This window comes from Heptranchias perlo, chromosome 19 (genome assembly GCF_035084215.1).
Source record: "Heptranchias perlo isolate sHepPer1 chromosome 19, sHepPer1.hap1, whole genome shotgun sequence".
NCBI classification, from domain to species: Eukaryota; Metazoa; Chordata; class Chondrichthyes; order Hexanchiformes; family Hexanchidae; genus Heptranchias; species Heptranchias perlo.
In genome coordinates, this window is record NC_090343.1 from 4,726,089 (window position 1) to 4,749,619 (window position 23,531).

At 46.9% G+C, this 23,531-nt stretch overlaps 1 protein-coding gene across 1 annotated transcript in view; it reads right to left on the reverse strand.

Annotated features, from left to right (window-relative positions):
• angpt4 (angiopoietin 4) overlaps positions 1-23,531 on the reverse strand; it is a 91,439-nt gene that overhangs the window by 59,212 nt on the left and 8,696 nt on the right. The window lies entirely within an intron of this gene.

The following is a 23,531-nucleotide window of genomic DNA, read 5'->3' on the forward strand; positions in this document are numbered from 1 at the left end:
TGTTTCTTTAAGGCCATTTTATGGATCTGGAGGGTGTCGTCTCAATGTTTCTCCGTGCTATTGCCCTGTGAGCGTGTGTCGAAACGTGTGTCTAAGCTCACAAAAGAACTCAAGGACGACTTGTATTTTTGTTAATTGAGTCTGACCAAGCGTTAAGTGACACAGAGAGCTGCGGAGACAGGAAGCAGTAGAAACAGGGCCCATGGGGAAATTAACCAGCATTCCACAGAATGGGAATACTGGAGTTAAATAATTCAAAATGGTGCAGGCACTAAAGGAGCCCGACAGCACAATTAAAATCATGAGCTTAGATATAAATGTGGACAAAATTAAGGTCCATGAAATCCCTCGATCCATTATTTTAACAGAGACCTGATTAAAATGAACAATTCAAAAGCTGAAGCTGCTTTGTTGCAAAAAAGGGGTTAATATCTCTGCTAAAATAGCGGATGAAAGACTGTCAGCCGAATATATTAAGGCAATATCACAAACTGACATTTCTAGGCTGTATTCTGCTGACAGGTTTGCATTAAAAATGCCTTTTTTTAAATGGAAGAATTTTTCAGAACAGAAAAAAAATATTTTCCAACAAGGAGTTTCTTTTTAATAGAAAGAAATAGTTCATACAAGAAAGAAAAAAAGAACTTACATTTATACTGCACCTTTCACAACCTCAGGATGTCCCAAAACACTTTATAGACAATAAAGTACTTTTGAAGTGTAGTCACTGTTGTAATGTAGGAAACGCAGCAGCCAATTTGCGCACAGCAAGATCCCACAAACAGCAATGAGATAAATGACCAGATAATCTGTTTTTGGTGGTGTTGGTCGAAGGATAAGTGTTGGCCCCAGTGCAACTTCCCTGCTCAATAATGTCACCGGGTCTTTTACGTCCACCTGAGCAGGCAGACAGTGCCTCAGTCTAACACGGATGGCACCTCCGACAGTGCAGCACTCCCTCAGTATTACACTGATGCGCCAGCCTAGATTAGGTGCTCAAGTCCCCAGAGTGGGGCTTTGAACCCATGATCTTCCGAATTAGAGGCACGCGTGCTACCATAAAGCCAGGCAGAGAGACATTTAAACACCAACTTCACCCCTGCCTTCTCACCCCTTCTCTCTCCAGAAAAACATCTGAATGTCCACTTCAATGGCCTTACTTGGCAAATAATTCCCCAACTCTGTTCCTCTTTGGGTGGAAAAGTTCCCCTTGATGTTCCTGCTTATAGTTCTAAATTGTGTTTCTTGGGAATTGAACTGTCATCAACATAATCAGTCCCCTTCATAACATCAACAAGGTCTCTGACAACAGTCCTTGTCAAACACCTGCTGTGATCTCTACCTACAGGTGCCAGGGGTATTACATAGAAGCAAGGAGTCCAGGTGGTTTGGTAACCCTGACACACATTATCCAGTAACCAATTCAGTAACCTAGACCATTTCTAGTTGCGCCTGAGGGTATTGAGTCAACCATGTAATCTGGAGTCACCCATAGGCCAGGCTCGGTAAGAACAGCAGGTTCTCTTCCTTGAAGGAAGGACATTAGTGAACCAGTTGGGTTTTTACAACAATCCATAGTTATATCACAGTTATTTCATTTGATGCCAGCTGGATTTAGTTAATTCAATTTCCAAACTTGCCCTGTTGGGATTTGAACTCAAAACTTCTTGGATTGCCTAGTCCAGTGCCACAGCCACTAGGCTACCATACCCTTGCTTTAATGACAGGACAGGAATCCCTTGATTTTTGTACAGTTTTTATGACAATTCATACATTTAGATTTTATAATGAGTAGACTGTAAGGCTGGAATTGTTTCAGAAACTCCGTTACTGAGACTGGCAAAAGGTGGGAAGTGGTGTTCCACAAGGATCGGTGCTGGGACCACTGTTGTTCACCATTTATATAAACAAATTGGACTCGGGAATCGGAAATACAATTTCAAAATTTGCAGACGACATCAAATTGGGGGGTATAATTAATACCGAGGAGGACTGTGACAAAGTACAGTAAGATATTAATAAACTCACAGAATGGGCGTGTAATTGGCAAATGAATTTCAACTTAGATAAGTGTGAGGTATTACATTTTGGTAGGAAGAATAAGGAGGCCACATACTGCTTGGATAATAAGAGTCTAAATGGGGTAGAGGAGCAGAGGGATCAGGGGGTACAGACATACAAATCACTAAAAGTAACAACGCAGGTTAATAAGGCCAAAAAAAAGCAAACCAAGTACTGGGATTCATTTCTAGAGGGATAGAATTGAAAAGCAGAGAAGTTATGTTAAACTTGTATAGGACCTTGGTTAGACCACACTTGGAGTAGTGTGAACAATTCTGATCTCCATATTATGAAAAGGATATAGAGGCACTGGAGAAGGTGCAAAAAAGATTTACTAGGATGATACCAGAACTGAGAGGTTATACCTAACGGGAAAGATCGAACAGGCTGGGGCTCTTTTGTCTAGAAAAGGGAAGACCGAGGAGTGACCTGATAGATCTTTAAGATTATGAAAAGGGTTTGATAGGGTAGACGTAGAGAAGATGTTTCCACTTGTGGGGGAGTCCAAAACTAGGGGCCATAAATATAAGTTGGTCACCAATAAATCCAATAGGGAATTCAGGAGAAACCTCTTTACACAGAGAGTGGCACGAACGTGGAACTCACTACCACAAGGAGTAGTTGAGGCGATTTGTATAGATGGGAAGCTAGATAAACACATGAGGGAGAAAGGAATAGAAGGATCTGGTGATTGGGTTAGATGAAGTAGAGTAGGAGGAGGCTCATGTGGAACATAAATACTGGCATAGACCAGTTGGGCTGAATGGCCTGTTTCTGTACTGTACATTCTATGTAATTCTATGTAAAACTCCTATTGAAAATTCAGCAATTGTTTTCAACTTGACAATAACAAAGCCCAACGGGCAAATTCCGGTGCTCAGTGTTTAATATTCAGGTTGGGTTGGGGGAAGGGAGTCACTCGCTCCAAAACGTGACCACTCTTTTAGTGCCACAAATTCTCTTGACAAGAAAATAGAAATGCTTACACTGCTGCTCCAATTACTTGGATGTATCACATCAAGATAAAGGTGGTCTGGAATTGTGCGTTGGCCTCTCAATGTAATTATTTCAGTGTAACTCAACCTCTAAACCCCTGGTTGCAATTTAATAGCCGCAGGTGATTTGGTAAGATGCACAACACGAGGTATTCACTGACTTACTGTGTGAAACACCGTGGAACGTTTGCTATGAGTGCAAAAGTAATGACCACTCACGCTGTCTGGTCAGTCCTTGTTCTGTTAAGCCACACTAGCCTCTCCACTATGGCAGTGATGGATGGCGGCATTGCAGCCAGATAGGAACACAGGAACATTAGAAACAGGAGGAGGCCATTCAGCCCCTCGGGCCTGTTCCGCCATTCAATCAGATCATGGCTGATCTGCACCTCAACTCCACTTACACGCATTTGCTCCCTATCCCCCGATACCCTTACCCAACAAAAATCTATCAATCTCAGTCTTGAAAGGTCCAATTGTCCCCCCAGCATCCACAGCCTTTTGGGGGAGTGAGTTCCAGATTTCCACTCCCCTTTGTGTGAATAAGTTCTTCCTGATTTCACTCCTAAAGGGCCTGGCTCTAATTTGAAGATTGTGCCCCCTCGTTCTGGAATCCCCCACCAGAGGAAATAGTTTTTCTGTATCCACCCAATCGAATACCTTTATCGTTATAAACACGTCAATTAGATCACCCCTCAACCTTCCTAACCAAGGGAAAGAATTAAATATTGCTGGTAACCGGATGCAATTCCATCTTGCGTTTTGATAACCCTGAGTTCCTGCTCATATACAGCATGAAATTAAAAGAAACACAAGCAGATTCTTGCAGGAGATTGAAATCCTTATTCTAACTGGAACCAGATGGTAGGTGAGTCTCGAATCCAAATCTTATCATCATTGGTTCTCCTAAACTAATTCTAAAGACTTATTAAAAGCAGGATTTGTGTAAAAAACAGAGAGAATGGCAATTATGGAGCAATCCAGCAAATCAACAAGTGTAGGGACCTGGCAGGAAGTCCCCAAGTTGCCAAACTGATAAGCTTTCAGAATTCCTTGTGAACCTTTGGAGCCTGTGAGGGAGAGGTCATGTCACACAACACACATCATAGAATTACATAAAATTACATAGAATTTACAGCACAGAAACAGGCCATTCGGCCCAACTGGTCTATGCCGGTGTTTATGTTCCACACGAGCCTCCTCCCTCCCTACTTCATCTCACCCTATCAGCATATCCTTCTATTCCTTTCTCCCTCATTTGCTTATTTGGCTTCCTCTTAAATACATCCATAGTATTCGCCTCATCCACTCCATGTGGTAGCAAGTACCACATTCCAACCACTGTCTGAGTAAAGAAGTTTCTCTTGATTCCTTTATTGAATTTATTAGTGACTATCTTATATTTATGGCCCCTAGTTTTGGTCTCCCCCACAAGTGGAAACATTTTCTCCACGTCTACCCTATCAAAACCCTTCATAATGTTAAAGACCTCTATCAGGTCACCCCTCAGCCTTCGCTTTTCTAGAGAAAAGAGCCCCAGCCTGTTCAATCTTTCCTGGTAGGTATAACCTCTCCGTTCTGGTATCATCCTTGTAAATCTTTTTTACACCTTCTCCGGTGCCTCTATATCCTTTTTGTAATATGGAGACCAGAACTGCGCACAGTTCTCCAAGTGTGGTCTAACCTTGGTTCTATACATCAAACAGGGTGCTCAAGCTTATTGTAAAGTATTTTTCTTCCTTCTTCCAATTCTCTGCCTCTCTCCCTGGAAGGCGCTGACTAGTTCTGGTGATATATAGTTCAATTGCCCTACAGTAACTCAATATTTTGCCATTCTTCATCTGTAGGCCTAGACAGTGAGTATTGATAGGCTATTTTCTTGTGAGGGGCAACGCATCTGATATCCATAAGTGGGGGGTCGATTTTCACTGCAGTTGCCCGGCGTTAACGGGGCATTAACGGCCTCAAGATGGAGTCGGTAGCCTAACCACCCTGGTAATACCGGTGACACTGGCGATGCGGCAGGCTCTATCCAAAAGACGCCACCATCGACGGTGCAGCGCTCCCTCAGCACTGGCACTGGGCGTGTCGGCCTGGACTATGTGCTCCAGGACAGGGAAAAATTTGGTTAATTGTAAATAAGCCCAAAATTGGTCTGACTGGCATTGCTACATCTCTTGTCCTGAGCTCTGTCAGCTGTGCAGAGTCAGGACAGTGTCACAGAGACCTGGAAACAAACTGTATCCTATAATGGACAGTTTTATGTATTGGGTCTGTCAGTGTGGTACAGATTCCCCCTGTTAAGCAGAGACAGTCCAGTGCAAATTGAGATGAATGTTGACAGCTCCTAGCATGTGCATTCCTCACCCTCCTCCTCTCTGTGTGTCCCTCAGAACTGCCTCAGGTCCAATCTACCTTTCCCGCTTCCTAAAGTATCCGCACTAAAATGGATTCAATCAAGCACTAGTAAGTGACCAATATTATATTAAAGTATTAAGAATAAATCCCAAGCTTCCTAATCAAATCCATCTGCTCCATTAAGCCACCCTGTAAATATAAGATTCCTTTCATTGGCAGGGAACCAAAAAACAATATCAAATCATTGCCAATATTACGTCTGCTGTTCTTCCAGATCTATATATATGTGGAGCGGAGCCAGGTAGAACTTATTCCTTCACTAATGTTCAGGGAATTGCTCCTTTGTATAATTATACTTGACGTAACTGCTAAACCACAAGGTTAAAAGTTATTCAAACTTATTCAAATTGAGGAGTGGGGAGCGCCAAGCCCCTGAAATGGGCTTTTGAGGGCAAAGGTTAATTTAGTAATTGGAAGGTGAACAGCTGAGGTTATTGGAAAATATGCAATGATTTATGTTATCATAGAATCATACAGCGCAGAAGGAGGCCATTCGGCCCATCGTGCCTGTGCCGGCTCTCTGAAAGAGCTATCCAATTAGTCCCATACCCCTGTTATAAATTTGGAAATTTGAGGGTTTATTGTGGATTGGGTGGGGAACCTACATGGCTGCTCGAAGAAGTTGGGGGAAATGTTTTCAGAGATTTGATCGATTGCTTTTGTGGTGGATGCTAGATGTTCATTGGCTGCGTTGCAGTGAATGGGAAACTAAAGACAGGAAGAAAATAGTTATGGTTTATTTAGTGAGTGAGAGGCCTGGGCCACTCGGTGTTGGTTGAACTCTGTAGGCACGTCAAACATTTTCTCATGCTATGTTGACATTTTTTAGCCTATAGACAAGCCAGGCCTGAGGTCATGGTCAATTGGTGAATTGAAGTGTTTTTATATACAAGATGGTGACAGAGTTGGGATGTAGACTTCAGAAACTCACTCCATCTAGTGGCCAGAGCCTGCACCTACACTGTGACATTTGACATAGCAAAAGTGAATGGGAAATTTTGACAGACTCTACCCCAGGGGTCTGTGGATGCTCAGTCGTTGAGTATATTCAAGGCTGAGAGCGATAGACTTTTGGACACTGGGGGAATCAAGGGATGTGGGGATAGGGCAGGAAAGTGGAGTTGAGGTTGAAGATCAGCCATGATCTTATTGAATGGCGGAGCAGGCTCGAGGGGACGTATGGCCTACTCCTGCTCCTAGTTCTTATGTTCTTAAGTCCGAAAATTGTGACAATTTGGCCACAACTGGAGTATTGTGTCTAGTTCTGGGGACCACACTTTAGGAAAGATGTGAAGGCCTCACAGAGGGTGCAGAAGAGATTTACTGGAATGATTCAGGGATAAGAGACTTTAGATATGTGGATAGACTGGAGAAGCTGGGGTTGTTCTCCTTGGAACAGTGAAGGTTGCGAGGAGATTTGATAGAGGTATTCAAAATCATGAAGGGTCTAGACAGAGTAGATAGAGAGAAACTGTTCCCATTGGCAGAAGGGTCAAGAACCAAAGGGTATAGAATTAAGGTGATTGGCATAAGAACCAAAGGAGACTTGAGGAAAAACTTTTTACACAGCGAGTGGTTAGGATCTGGAATGCACTGCCCGAGGGGGTGGTGGAGGCAGATTCAATCATGGCCTTCAAAAGGGAACTGGATAAGGACTTGAAAATAAAAAATTTGCAGGGCTTCGGGGATAGGGCGGGGGAGTGGGACTAGCGGGATTGCTCTCGCATAGAGCCGGCACGGACTCGATGGGCCGAATGACCTCCTTCCGTACTGTAACCTTTCTATGATTCTATGATTCTAACAGGAACTAAGGTTTGTGGACAGGAAGTGTGCTTCCTATGAAAGACTTTTAATAATATTCAGCTAAACAGAAGCATTATACCCAGTCCCCAGTTTATTACAGTCCCCGCCACATAAAACGTCCACATTTAAAACAGCCGGTTGTTTATATCGGCCAAACGGCAATAGCCATTAACCATTTGCATTCACGTCAATTTCAAAGTTGTTGGTTTCAGTGTCTAAAGTGCTCCGTTTATTGCGGTTAGAAACAGCTGTTTAAGCACTAGTTTGCAGCTCGTTAAGATGCACCGAATGCAAGAACAAACACACGTAAATAGCACCTCCTTAATGTCCGATTACGTCTTGTGTACTTAAGGCCGTCTAATCCCCTCTAAGTGACGTGGGGGCTACAGTGTGTAATAAGCACCGACTGCCGTTTAAATAAAGCTGCAGGTCAGAGTGGAGCGGGAAACAACTGGGTAAAAGGTCGTTACACAGAGGGGCAGATTCTTGTTGTTCGGTAGAATACGGTAACAGTGCTACCAAGTTATACCGGCCATGGCTTATAGCGGGCAAATCTCGTTCGCATGAACACACCCGCTGGAAGCGGTGGGGACTGTGTGTATATAAGAGCACTATAGAGAGAGAGAGAGAGAGAGAGAGTGTAATTTCTAGTAATACACGATGAGTGTGATCAGTATTGCCAGCCCTCCCACTTTGGGTGGGAATTTCCCGAAACGGGCAATTGGTCTCCTGGGCACTGCTGCTGGCGACCTGAGAGAAACGGTCCTTGTACCCGCGGTTCGCACCGGCGCAGTACCCCGGCTGTCGCGGCTTACAGCCAACCCACGATGTCTGGGCCCCGCTGGTCACCTCTATCGCTGCACTTACGGTGAAGTTACGTTGGCGGTGGAGGGAGTCGCTGAGGACTGCGGAATGCACAAGGGACAAGTTACAACAGTGAAGGTTAGATCTATAAATTAGTTCCATGTGCAAAAGTCCAATGTAAATGATATTAGCTCAGAATTATACAAAGGCAAAGCAGGAAAGCAATGTCCTGATTAACTGTCCCTCATTAACAGACACAATAAAAACAAACTCTCGGCGAGAAATTCTTGAGAATTTAACAAAAAAGAAACTTTCTCGGAAGTAACTTTGTTTGTGATTTGAGTTCAAGTGAGGGAAGTGTGCTTTTACAGAGTCAGGAATTAAATTCAAAGCCATGATTGGGCCAAATGACATAAGCAGGGAATAAATATTATTAAATACAAGAATTCCTGCTCCAAATAAATTCAGGCAGTGTGTTAGTGAGGCAGCTTTTGACTCAACTTTATTCTTCTGCCAACTCTGCTGTCACCAAACTTCACAATTTGACCTTTCCGCTGGGGTCATTTTGGGCACAGCAAGATCCCACAAACAGCAATAGGTGAATGACCAGTTCATTTTTTTATGGAGCTATTAGTTGAGGGGCGGGGATGTGGGGAGGGGAAGGGGGCGTGGGGGGTTTGGGGGAATTTGGCATGGACACTGGGGGAATATCATGGGATCTTTAATAACTCTGACCAACGGAAGAATCAATCTGGAGCTTTGGTTTAAGTGTCATTCAAAGGGTGGCAGTAAATGGTTAATGCTAAGCTGTACAGCTTGTTATACTGAACCTCTGCCTCTTTGCGATGTACTGAGGTATGGGAAATGATATGCACCATTGTGTGCTGGGTTAATAAGGGTGGGAATTCTTACATCACTGACGGTCTCACTGACGGTCTCACTGACGGTCTCACTGACAGTCTCACTGATAGTCTCCCAGTATGTTATTTAGTCTCCACCTTGAATGACATCTCTCTCGTTGACAGGTCTGATCCGATCTTTCCTTCTGGTGGGATCACTGGCTCCAAAGATTACAATCTTTTATGTACAAACTCACAGAGGGTCGGGAGGGGGGGGTCATAGGTCGGGGCACAAGGGAGGGCCCAGATGGCTTGCCTCAAGCCTCACTCCAACGGATTATGATGACATCAATGACATCGTAGTTTTATTCTTCCTGGCTGACTATCGGTGATTAATGTGCACCCCTCTGCGGAACACGGCCCTACTCTGTAAACACCCTGCTCAGTCGCCACAGGGGAGAGGCACTGTTTAAAAGCAGATGGAGCCTCCCAGATAAGAACATAAGAAATAGGAGCAGGGGTTGGCCATACGGCCCCTCGAGCCTGCTCCGCCATTCAATCAGATCATGGCTGATCTTCAACCTCAACTCCACTTTCCTGCCCGATCCCCATATACGTTGATTCCCCTGGAGTCCAAAAATCAATCGATCTCAGTCTAGAATATACTCAACGACTGAGCATCCACAGCCCTCTGGGGTCGAGAATTCCAAAGATTCACAACCCTCTGAGTGAAGAGATTCCTCCTCATCTCAGTCTTAAATGGCCGACCCTTTATCCTGAGACTATGCCCCTCTCAGGATCTACCCTGTCCCAGAGTAAACATTATTCCAGGAACCATTTATACATTTAGTGGCGGTTTCCGCCCTCCTCTCCTGAAGACCCTGACCCATTCGGTTACAGTTCCACTTGGAGGTTGGATATATTCCTTGGAGGTTCCATCACAAGTCATCCTGCCTCCAACCGCTCCGTCCCCACTTTCCCGTCATTGGTCACCTGACGCTTCCATCCTCATGACGCCCCGCCCACCCCCCCCCACACTCCTGCCATTGGGTGCCCAACATGTCCATCTTCCCATGCCCTGCCTTCCCACGACCAATTGGAAAGCAAACAGATTCTCTGTTACCCGATTGGATGATACTTGACTGTCAGTCAAACAGCCTTTTTCCCATGTCCAATATTTTTATAACTAGTAAACAAAAGTGTTCAAAGACATTTTTTTTAAAAACATTTTTTTTATTGCCCCTGTGATTTTTCTCCCCTGTTGTTGCTGGCAGCAGTGTCCTGGAGATTAATCTCTAATTTCTGGAGTCTCCAGGGTAATCCTGGAGGGTTGGCAACCCTACTTGGGATGTTTTGCTATGTTAAAGGCGCTATATAAATGCAAGTAGTTGTTGTTGTTCTCACCCCACCTCTTTAGAAATGTAGGCAGCGCAGTTTTATAGGCAAAAATGCACAGCAAGATCCCACAAAGAGAAAATGGGATAAATGACCCGTTTATCTGCTTTAATGGTGCTGGTTGAGGAACACCAGGACACCGGGAAAATTCTCTGCTCTTCTTCAAATAGCACGGTGGGATTTTTTAATTCCATCTGAACAAACAGGTTTAATGTCTCATCCGAGAAAAAGCAGTACTTCAACAGTGCAGCACTGCCTCCTTACTGACCCTCCGACAGTGCAGCACTGCCTCCTTACTGACCCTCCGACAGTGCAGCACTCCCTCAGTACTGACCCTCCGACAGTGCAGCACTGCCTCCTTACTGACCCTCCGACAGTGCAGCACTCCCTCAGTACTGACCCTCCGACAGTGCAGCACTGCCTCCTTACTGACCCTCCGACAGTGCAGCACTGCCTCCTTACTGACCCTCCGACAGTGCAGCACTGCCTCCTTACTGACCCTCCGACAGTGCAGCACTCCCTCAGTACTGACCCTCCGACAGTGCAGCACTGCCTCCTTACTGACCCTCCGACAGTGCAGCACTCCCTCAGTACTGACCCTCCGACAGTGCAGCACTGCCTCCTTACTGACCCTCCGACAGTGTAGCACTCCCTCAGTACTGATCCTCTGACAGTGCAGCACTGCCTCCTTACTGACCCTCCGACAGTGCAGCACTCACCCTCTGACCAGTGCAGCGCTCCCTCGGTGCAGACCCTCTGACCAGTGCAGCGCTCCCTCAGTACTGACCCTCCGACAGTGCAGCGCTCCCTCAGTACTGACCCTCCGACAGTGCAGCGATCCCTCAGTACTGACCCTCCGACAGTGCAGCGATCCCTCAGTACTGACCCTCCGACAGTGCAGCCCTCCCTCAGTACTGACCTTCCGACAGTGCAGCACTGCCTCCTTACTGACCCTCCGACAGTGCAGCACTCCCTCAGTACTGACCCTCCGACAGTGCAGCACTGCCTCCTTACTGACCCTCCGACAGTGTAGCACTCCCTCAGTACTGATCCTCTGACAGTGCAGCACTGCCTCCTTACTGACCCTCCGACAGTGCAGCACTCACCCTCTGACCAGTGCAGCGCTCCCTCGGTGCAGACCCTCTGACCAGTGCAGCGCTCCCTCAGTACTGACCCTCCGACAGTGCAGCGCTCCCTCAGTACTGACCCTCCGACAGTGCAGCGATCCCTCAGTACTGACCCTCCGACAGTGCAGCGATCCCTCAGTACTGACCCTCCGACAGTGCAGCCCTCCCTCAGTACTGACCTTCCGACAGTGCAGCGCTCCCTCAGTACTGACCCTCCGACAGTGCAGCACTCCCTCAGTACTGACCCTCCGACAGTGCGGCGCTCCCTCAGTACTGACCCTCCGACAGTGCGGCGCTCCCTCAGTACTGACCCTCCGACAGTGCAGCGCTCCCTCAGTACTGACCCTCCGACGGTGCAGCGCTCCCTCAGTACTGACCCTCCGACAGTGCGGCGCTCCCTCAGTACTGACCCTCCGACAGTGCAGCGCTCCCTCAGTACTGACCCTCCGACAGTGCAGCACTCCCTCAGTACTGACCCTCCGACAGTGCAGCGCTCCCTCAGTACTGCACTGAGGTGTTAGCCTAGATTCGGTGTTTAAGTCCCTGGAGTGGGGATTGAACCCACAACGTTCTGACTCAGCGGCAGAAGTGCTATCCATTGAGTCAAGCTGGCAGTTGAGGAACAGTCAGAGAAGCTTAAGCTCTAAGGTCCAGTGTAAAGGTAAATAAGGGCGGTCCACTTTGAGGTACATGAGGTATTAAATAGCACACTACTTCAAAGTAAATAAGGAAGGTAGGATCAGAAGGAATAAATCTAAATTAGTGGACCATACAAGTTTACAGCATGGAGGGGGGCCATTTGGCTCCCATCTTCGTGCTGGCTCTTAACTAGAGCAATTCCAAACTAATCCCACTGCTCCACCCTCTCCCCATATTCCTGTATCTTCCTCTTTTTGATAACCTCATGGTCATCCTTGTTCCAGTTGCTTTTAGCTAATGATATTGTCCGGAGCAGATAGCCGGGGTGCACGGCCAATGGAGGAAGATCGCAAGTCAAGGATTTGGCAACGTTGACAGGTTTGGTTAATCTCACCACAAATAATTCCCAGTTTTTACATCTTGTATAACATGACCTGTTGTATGACAGGAGCAGAAACTAGTAAATTGCCAGAAACTCTTTTCAGATCCCTGAATTGATTCATTTGTTTTTTGCTGCGACACTGGCAAGGCCACATTTATTGCCCAAACTCAGCTGTCCCGAGAAGACCTTGTAGCCACTTCAGAGGGCATTAAGAGTCAGACACTTTAAAAAGACATTGTTCTTGTGTTGTGGGCGTTGCTGGCAAGGTCTCATTTTTATTGTCCATCCCTAGTTGCCTTGAAAAGTTGGTGGTGGGTCTTCTACAAGTTCCCTTCCCCGAAGAACATTAGTGAATCGGCTGGGTTTTTATGAGAAAACAGCAACTTTCACATCAACTGTTTTCCTCGTTTCTAGCCCACTAATTACCACTGTGCCATTTAAACCCTTGGCTTCCAGTTTAGTCCAGTATAACTCACCTTGAAAGCTAGCAGTGCGGATTCAATGTGGCTTCAGAACTAATGTCAGAGCTTGGCTTTAATGTTTCTGGCGCCTTGTTCAGGATAGAAATCCTAAATTTCTCCAGTATTTCAGTGTCAGTTGCCAATTGTGGCTTGTGAATTATGAACAGAAAGAAAATCTGACTCTTGTCTCATATTATCAGAGACAGGCCTGATGAATACCTGAGCCTTGAAGATATAAACCAACAACCCAGATCTCCACACATGGGTAGCACGGAGCCCAGGGCCTCATGTTTGACTAAAGTTCCATTCCAACTTTGTCCCAGATCCCTCTGTTGATAAATCCTTGCTGATTTCAGGAATGCTTGTGTTGGAAGTGATGAACCCCTTCACATCCTGTTTCTGTTTCTCTGGGGCCTTGGTATGTCAATGAGGTGATTGACCTCAGGTCATAGGTTGCCAGAGTTGCCATCGGCCAGGGATTAGGACCAGAAACCCGTGAACCGATGACCTTTATCCAAAATTAAAACAAACAAAACAAGTTGTAAACACTGTAGGAACTTTACAACAAGTCCAAAGCGGAAATCAGATGAAGCATGAAAAGATATTGGCCCAGAATTTGCTGTAGTCGGTGAATGAACGGCCCCCATTGTTAGTTAGAATTACCCTTTCCCATTTTAATCTCCGTGATATTTTGCACCGCAAGTTGCTGGAAGTGGGAGATGGAAACGGTGCGGTGCCCCCTTCAGGGCATCTGGGATCTGTGTGAACAGGGCAAGTAACTGGGTATCTCCTTAACCAATCAGATTAAAGGACTGAGCAAGGAAGTGTGAATTAGAGTGGGTGAATTCAATGTCAAATCAGTTCCGAAAGAGAAATAAAGAGAGGGAAAGAAAGATTGGATTAAGTGAGAGAGAAAAAAGAGACAGAAAGGAAAAGTAAAAAAGAAATTTAATTTTAATTTTAAAAAAAATTTCCAACTACAGTTAAAAGCTGAAGGAATGAGACTCCACACTTGTAATAATTAACTTTCAGTGCCAGAGAGGTGGACTGGCAGTAATTAACATTTATCACATCGTTAAAAGGGTAGTTAGACTGAAATGGACAAGACTTAACTTTCTGTGGCAGGTTTAGTTTGTATCTACTCTGCAAATACAGCGACTTCCCGCTGCTCGATGCATTTCAATGGTGATGCAGACAGCGAGTTGCCGTTTTTGTGAAACTAATGGCGGAGCAGCGCCTCTCGGACAACAACTTTAGGATATCCGCGTTTAACCGCTCATCTGCCCCTCGCCTGAAGTTGCTGTAGCATTTGCACATAAATAGCAGTGACTGCCAATAGTCTCACCGTTACTTTGACAGCAAAATCAAGGCCATAATAGAATACGCAAGGCACTAACCACAATCCCCCTCTCCCTGCACCCCACCCCACCCCCAAAATACAATACTGTCAAACATCACTGAAAACCTGCTGGAAACTCTGCTAGAAATGACTGCCGGTGACATTAACAACCCAATGACCGAGGTATTCAGATAGCATGTGCCTGATTGATATGCTAATGGGGGCATTAACACAAACAGGATAACAGTTCCATCGAAATAGTGGGCAGAGGGAACGTCGCATGAATAAATTAAAGTGTTTGTTCATCAACAGTAATTTCTTAGTCTTAAACTTTCCTTCCCATTCCCCCAGCAATTACAGTTTGAGTGTTGATATAATCTACTGTTATCAACAAGCAGCTGATGAAGATGATTATATTGTCTGCGCTGCACAAAATGATGGAAGTACAAAAGCTCCTTACTGTAACACACCCGACTATAACTTACACTGCCCCCATAACACCCCCCCACCGTAAAACACATTGCCCCCATAACACACCCTCACCATAACACACATTGCCCCAATAATACACACCCCTCCCATAACATGCACCCCCACCATAACACACTCCTCCCACTTTAATTACCTCTACCCACCCTGCCGTATCCCTATAAATCCATAAAATTTGTAGAAGTTTGGAACTCTCTTCCGCAAATGACAATTGATACTAGCTCAATTGCTAAATTTAAATCTGAGATAGATAGCTTTTTGGCAACCAAAGGTATTAAGGGATATGGGCCAAAGGCAGGTATATGGAGTTAGATCACAGATCAGCCATGATCTTATCAAATGGCGGAGCAGGCACGAGGGGCTGAATGGCCTACTCCTGTTCCTATGGTCCTATGTTCCTATTCCCTTCTCCTTCATGTATGCATCAAGCCTCCCCTTAAATATATCAATATATTTGCTATAGAACCTTGGTTAGACCACACTTGGAGTACTGTGTACAGTTCCAGTCTCCATATTACAAAAATAATACTGTAGCACTGGTGAAAGTGCAGAAAAGATTTACCAGGAAATTACCAGAATTGAAAGGATGAAACTATCAGGACAGATTGAACGGGCTGGGTCTCTTTTCTCTGGAAAAAAAGACTAAGAGGAGACCTGATGGAGATGTTTAAAATTAGGAATGGGTTTGATAGGGGGGATCTGCTTCCTCTATGCTCTCTGCTTCAATTACTCCATTCTCACCACTCTCTGTGTAAAGAATTTCCTCCTAAATTCTCTATTTGGTCTGTTAGTGGCTATCTTATATTTATGTTCTGGACACACCTGCAACCATCCTACCGAACCTATTCATAATTTTAAAGATCTCCATCAGGTCTCCTCTAAGTCTTTTTTTCCAGGGTAAAGAGACCCAGCCTGTTCACTCTGTCCTGATAGTTGCATCCTTTCAATTCTGGTAACATCCTGGCAAATCTCTGCATTTTTTTTCCAGTGCTTCAGTCTCTTTTTTGTCGTATGGAGACCAGAACTGCGCACAGTACTCCAAGTATGGTCTAACCAAGCCTTTATATAAATTTAACATTACCTCCCTCCTTTTGTATTCTGTTCCTTTGGAAAAGAACCCCAGTATTTTGTTTGCACTCTGAATGGTCTTACCAGCTTGCGTTGCTACTTTTAGTGATTTATGTAGCTATATTCCCAGATCTCTTTGCTCCTCAACTCCATTTAGTTTCTTACTTTCCAAGGGATAAATGTCCTCCTTATTCCTCCCACCAAAATGAACCACCTCTCACTTTGCCTTATTGAATTCTGTTTGCCAATTAATCCGCCCACTCTGAACGCCTCTTTATGTCGTCCTGTATTTTGGTGCAGACTCCACATTATTAGCTAAGCCCCCCAATTTGGAATCATCTGCAAATTTTGACACCTCCAATTTCTGTATATGGTGAACAACAGTGGTCCCAGCACAATCCCAGTGGGACACCATTCCCTGCTTTCTGCCAGTCTTAACAATCAGCATCGGATAAAGTACCAATTAGGCAGGGCACTCCAGCCATGAGATGGAAGGTGGAGTTTATCGGGGCCTAACTGCTGAATGCTGCTGTATATATTGTTTTAAAACTTAATAAAATTATTCCTATTTTGTTCAATCTTAGATTCAATTTGGATCTGTCCCTCTGGGCCCCTCCCTCTGGATCTGTCCCTCTGGGTCTGCGTCTCTGGATCTTTCCCTCTGGACCCCTCCCTCTGGATCTGTCCCTCTGAGCCCCTCCCTCTGTGTCTGTCCTTCTGGGTCTGCACCCCTGGGTCTGTCCCTCTGGGCCCCTCCCTCTGGATCTGCTTCTCTGGGTCTGTCCCTCTGAGCCCCTCCCTCTGGATCTGTCTCTCTGGGTCTGTCCCTCTGGGCCTCTCCCTCTGGATCTGTCTCTCTGGGTCTGTCCCTCTGGGCCCCTCCCTCTGGATCTGTCTCTCTGGGTCTGTCCCTCTGGGCCCCTCCCTCTGGATCTGTCTCTCTGGGTCTGTCCCTCTGAGCCCCTCCCTCTGCATCTGTCCCTCTGGATCTGTGCCTCTGGGCCCCTCCCTCTGGATCTGTCCCTCTGAGCCCCTCCCTCTGCGTCTGTCCCTCTGGGTCAGTGCCTCTGAGCCCCTCCCTCTGCGTCTGTCCCTCTGGGTCTGTGCCTCTGAGCCCCTCCCTCTGCGTCTGTCCCTCTGGGTCTGTGCCTCTGAGCCCCTCCCTCTGCGTCTGTCCATCTGGGTCTGTCCCTCTGAGCCCCTCCCTCTGGATCTGTCTCTCTGGGTCTGTCCCTCTGAGCCCCTCCCTCTGCGTCTGTCCATCTGGGTCTGTGCCTCTGAGCCCCTCCCTCTGATTACCACCTGTGATTGAATAAAGATTTTGGTGTCAAAACTCAGTCTGAGCTCAATGCTTCGAACCAATCCCATTCCAGTCTGGTGCAGTGTAAGACTCCCCACTCTTCCCAAACTCGGGCAGAAGATTGTGCATTGTTTGCTTTTTCTTAGCTGGATTATTGAAATGACTTTGGATATTATAACGAGAGTTTTGAATGAAATCATCATGTTTTTGAGGAGACAGAATTTCCACAGTTGATATTGGCTGACATCAAAGCTTAGCCCGAGTGTACAAAATGGAGCAAGAATGGAAAGAAAAGGCAGAAAAGGTTAAAGTCGGAACATTAATGATCCCATTTCAAACCAGCTGGGCGATGATTGCAGAAAGGTAAAAATCGCTAATCTTCCTGTCCCAGCGTTCCAAACTCCACAGCCCATTCTGATCAAACTGCAATAACAACGTTAATGAATTCACTATATTGATGTAATAGCTCTAGAATAGTGAGATAGGACTTGTTTGGAGCAAAAACAAAAGGAATTAAAGTTGCCTTTAATTTACGAGATTTATGATTTGCAGCTGGAAAGTTTGTAAAACCGCTGGAGCCCGGTCTGTGATTGGTTATCGATGAGATCAGTGCAGTAGAGGAGAGGAAAGTGAGAGAGAGAGAGAGAGAGAGAGTGTGAGAGAGAGAGAGTGAGAGAGAGAGAGTGTGTGTGTGTGTGTGAGAGAGAGAGTGAGAGTGAGAGAGAGAGAGAGACAGAGACAGAGAGTGTGTGTGAGAGAGAGAGAGTATGTGTGAGAGAGAGCGAGAGAGTGTGAGCACGTGAGAGAGAGTGTGTGTGTGTGAGTGGGAGAGAGGGAGAGAACACCACGCTGCCTCTGCTCAACACAACTATTATAAGGTAATGGGGCTGTTTTTCCTCTACCCCCTCACCCCTCACCCCCTCACCCCCCCTCGGCCCCACCCCAACCTCCACGCCTGGGCACAGACCAGGTGGAGTGCACCCAAAGAGCAAGCTCGGCTCATTACCGTAGGCCCAATGTTCCCCTGGCACAACCCCCACCCTTGGCAGGAGTCTTTGTACTGAAGAGGGGAGGAGACATACACTCTCTCTCTCTCTCTCATACACTCTCTCTCTTTCTCTCACACTCTCTCTCTCTCTCTCATACACTCTCTCTCTCTCTCTCAGGGAATGGTTGCTGCTTGTGGGACCTTCTACCTACTGTCAAAAGATGCTACACTACACCTGGGGAAGAAAGGACAGTCACCTACTTGGGCCCTCCATGTCCTTGCTGTCTGCCCCTCTCAGCTCCTCCGATATGAGGGGGGGGTGGGTGGGTGACAGTGGGAAGGCCTACTAACAGTGGTGCTGCTTTGCAGAGACCCAGTCACATGAGGCAGATGATACCACAAGCCCCCCTCATTTGCATGATCTTTAAATGTTTGTGTCTGTGCCAGACACGGGGTGAGGGAATGTGGAAAACTGGAGGTAGCCGATCGGCCCCATTATACAGCCCGCCCAACGGGAGCGCAAACCGAACAGGCAGCCAATCCGCCAACGATTTTCATCGCTCCACCATTGGCGGCCGTGCCTTCATCTGCCCGGGCCCTAAGCTCTGGAATTCCCTCCCTGAACCTCTCTCCCTCTCTCTCCTCCCTTAAAACCTACCTCTTTGACCAAGCTTTTGGTCACCTGTCCTAATATCTCCTTATGTGGCTCGGTGTCAATTTATGTCTGATGACACTCCTGTGAAGCTCCTTGGGACGTTTTGCTATGTTAAAGGCACTATATAAATGCAAATTGTTGTTGTTGATACCCGGCCTAACAAATCACTGCCCCTTTCTCCCTCAGTTTAGCGCCCAGGAAATTAAGCGTTTCTCCCTTCCCCCCGCCTGCCCCCCACTGTGGTGCAAAGCAGAGGAAACTTGGAATTGCTCTCGCTAAGGGCATGGACTGAAGTAACGTCTGGTGTACAGATCCACCTTATATAGTCGTTTAGTGCTGCTTGTGAGCTCTTGCTCAAACCAGAAGACATGATCTGCGGTCACTTTCTGACACATTCTCTACCACACAAGTAAAATCTCAGCAGAATGGCCCCAGGCAGAAGCATGTTTGTTGTACCATTCGGTTTGTTGAATTGCTGTCAGGAAGTGCTCTGTGGTACATGCTATTTAGTGGGAAACACATCAGTTTGGACCCAGATATTCTTCTTTTATTATATAAAGCTCTGTTTAGACTGCATCTAGAGTACTGTGTTCAGTTCTGGAGTGATACCGGGGCTAAAAGGGGTTAAATTATGAGCTCAGGTTTGCATAGACTAGACTTGTATTCCTTTGAGTCTAAAAGATTAAGGGGTGATCGAATTGAGGTGTTTAAGACGATTAAAGGATTTGATAGGGTAGATAGAGAGAAACTATTTCCTCTGTTGGGGGGAATTCAGAACAAGGGGGCAAAACCTTAAAATTAGAGCCGGGCCGTTCAGGGGTGATGTCAGGAAGCACTTCTTCACACAAAGGGGAGTGGAAATCTGGGACTCTCTCCCCCAAAAAGCTGGGGGTCAATTGAAAACTTCAAAACTGGGATTGGTTGATTTTTGTTAGGCGAGGGTATTAAGGGTTACGGAACCAAGGCGGGCAGATAGAGTTAACACACAGATCAGTCGTGATCTAATTGAATGCCGTAACAGGCTCGAGGGGCTGAATGACCCACTCCTGTTCCTATGTTCCTAAGACCAGGCTAAGTGCCTCTTTCTCATTGATATTTGTGACCCAGTAACAAATGGCGGGGGTAATGGTTTATGAAATATGTCTTAAAATGTGATTGCAACAACAGATAATTTTCTTTTATTTGCTTGTTCTTGGGCTGTGGGCCCTTCCCTAGTTGCCCTGTGAGCATTAAAGAGTCAACAACATAGTGTGTGACTGTAGACCAGACCAGGGAGAGGTGACAGGTTCACTTCCCCGAAGGACACCAATGAACCAGCTGGGCTTTTATGACAATTCATAGGATCGTGGGAATTGCTAGTTGAAAAAAGACCAAAGTCCATCTATTCGCCTGCTCCCATCTGGTAGTCGCCTGATACGACAGTAATGGAGTTGTTGACTGATGACAGCAACCGATCTTCATCGATGAGTCTCCAACAGACCCAGACATGAGGTGAGGAAAACCCCCGGTGGTGGGGAGCTTTGGGAACCATAGGTCCAAAGTCACCTGTTGCTCCCGATCCTGTTACACTCACCACACGTCATATCTCGAATTACTCAGATACTGTATCTCAAAATGTTATTGGAGTGAGTATTGACAGCACTGTGTCAGCCAATGAGTTGGAGCGTGACTTACAGCAAACAGTCTATTTTATGGCAAACAGAGACTATTTAATCAGATTCTCTACGCACCACATCGAACAGAACTTATAACTGAAACTACAGCAGGGTGATTTCTCCAGAAAAATGCAGTGAATGGAGGATAGTTACAGAATACAAATTAAATGCGTAAAATCAACCCGTCACTTACGGCAGTGCGGTCTCCAGACATGATTGACAGGGGAATTACCCAATCTTCTCCATTCTGGCCTGGACTTGTGCTGTCACTATTATGCAGCTAAATGTAATTTTCGGCAACTTTCCTGGTCAATTTCTGGTTCCACCCCACAAATTATCAGGCTTTTTGACTTCAGTTTCACCATGGTGGGATTTGAACTCATGAGCTCTAGTTAACTAGGCCACTCCCATAACCACAAGGGCTACCATTACAACTCAAGTTCAGTAATGAGCCTCTCAAGTCAGGAATGAGCCACTTAACCATCACAAGTGTAGAAAAAGCTTATTAACCCAGCTGTGGAAAGACAAACACGGCGAAGAGCCCGATTGAAGCCCTTGATGGATAAACAGGATGAGACTTTCAATGTGCTGGGATGGCCCTCAAAGCTGAGACTGAGCCAACAAGCATAGCAGCACATTAAACACCACGTAAACAAAGAGGAGCTGGCAGGATGTCCATTAGTAGTTGCATGGCATTCTCTGACTGAGTCTCCACTGACCCAGGAACGTGGCTCGACGTTCCATTGGCCTTCTTCGCTCTTACTCCACGGTGATTTAACATAAGTGTTAAACCTACAAACAGCTCTCCTTTCAACTTCACTCGTAGCTACACCACCCACAGATTGTGGAACTCGCTCCCACACGGAGTGATTGAGGCGAATAGCATAGATTCATTTAAGGGGAAGCTGGATAAACACATGAGGGAGAAAGGAATAGAAAGGATATGCTGATAGGGTGAGATGAAGTAGGGGAGGGAGGAGGCTGGTGTGGAGCATAAACACCGGCACGGACCAGTTGGGCCGAATGGCCTGTTTCTGTGCTGCAGACTCGATGTAACTGTACATATTTATGACACCCACATTTTCCTCCACCACACTGCACACAGTATCTTTCATTTGTTTGTCTCTGTTCTGCCCAGTGAATGAGGCAGTGGGATTAGTTTTGGATAGCAAAGAGCTGGCACAGTCACGATGGGCCAAATGGTCTCCTTTTGCACTATGAACCTATACGGTTCTATTCACAGATTTTTATCTAACCCTGGTTGCTTTGTCCGACTCTACTGCCCTGCGTCCCCAGGTGAGAAACATCGGTGAGTTTGACCAGTGGTGTTGGGTTTCTGAGTTCAAACTCTTGATGTTAATTGGGAAGAGTGAGTACCCCAGCGCTGATAACTGGAGCAGCCCACTCAGTACTCCCCCCACCCTCATATCACCGCCACCCCCACCCCCCCATAACAAGTACCCGCTCCTTCCCTTTCCCCTTATCTGCAGCCACAACACTCCACTGACACACTGATCTTGCACTAACACAATAACGGTGAAATTGGTTTGAGGTAAAATGGTTGATGGTGAGTCGACAGGCCGTTTTATGCCCTGACAGACTTTCTTTTCTGTTGACTTCAATTTTTTTTTGCCTCTCCCTAGCGATTACACGACTGTTGGAGGGTGCTGGGTGCTGGGAATCACAGGCATCCTGACTGTGTGGGGTGGGCTCGATGGACCAGCTGGTCTTTTCCTACCCGTCAATTTGGTATGTTCACAGGACGGGCCTCAGTGAGGGGGTGGAGGCGTCTCTGAGTACCCGATGGGGCAGGTGCCACAGCCAGTGGCAACCCCACCGGAGAAACAGAATGGCCATCCAGGAAGGGCTGATTGAAACGAGACCGCACAGTCACCAAGGAGATGTGACTTATCGGAGAGCAGGGAATGTGATCCCTTCAGCCTCTGGGCACGTCTCTAAGCAATCACGGATGTCCTTACTGTCTCTTTAACTCCTTCACCAGTTGGGAGAATAAACCAAATCTGTCAGCGTGACAGTATCCTCTGGTCACTATAACACTGCAGAATGTAATCTGCGTCTTCAGAACGACAAATAATGGGCGTCATTTTAGCACCCGCTATCGGGTGCGTTCCTGGCGGGGGGGGGCTCCGAAAATCGGAGAATCCCGGCGCGGTACCGGAGCCCGCGCACTTCCGGGTTCCCCGCTGACGCGCCGTGCGTGCGCAGCCCCCGCTGGTGGGAATCCCGCAGGCAATTAAAGCCAGCGGGGTTCCACTTGAGAGTATTTATTTAGGTATTTCAGGTCATTAACTGACCTGATTAAAGGATTATGTGGGATTTTAGAGCAAACTGGGACTGTTTCCCACACTGGGGGAAACACTCCCAGGTCAAATGGACGTGTTGCAGCTGTCAGCCTGTGGCAGCTGCAAAGGTCCATTTGACAGGTTGGGGGGCGGGGAGACCCTCACCCATTGCAGGAGGCCACTCTGTCACTTGGGACAAAGTTTGGCCTCCACCACCCTCCTCCGGACAGTCAAAGTCACCAACCTGCACACTTACCCCGGGGTCCAGAGACATGTACCTACCTTGCGGACCCCCTCAGATGTACATCTTGCGGATGGGGGCTGCCGTAGCTGCAGTCATGACCCCCTCGGAGGGCGAACAGCCTCACCAGCCTCGCCATCCACGCCGTCCACCTCTGACACGTGGAGCTCCACAACAGAGTGCTGTGACACATCCACCTGTACAGCAGGAGGGAGGGCAACTGCAGAGAGAGATGCGTCGCAGAGGGCACTACCCTCGCCACAGGGTCCACAGACCGAGGCTCAGCTTCCTGGACCTCTCTGAGGAGCAGTGCACACGGAGGCTCAGAGTCACTCAACATGTAGTCGTGGTCATCTGCAGCCTCTTTCATGCCGAGCTGCTCCCGGCTGGCCCGAGCACCATCTTCTTACCTGTCGCTGTCAAAGTCACCACTGCCCTCAACAACTTCTCCTCCACATCCTTCCAGGGTGCCACCGGGGACATCACCGAAGTCTCCCAGTCGTCTGCACAAAAGAGCCCTGCAAATACACCTACACCCACTCTGCAGTGACACAATGGGTGGCATCAGT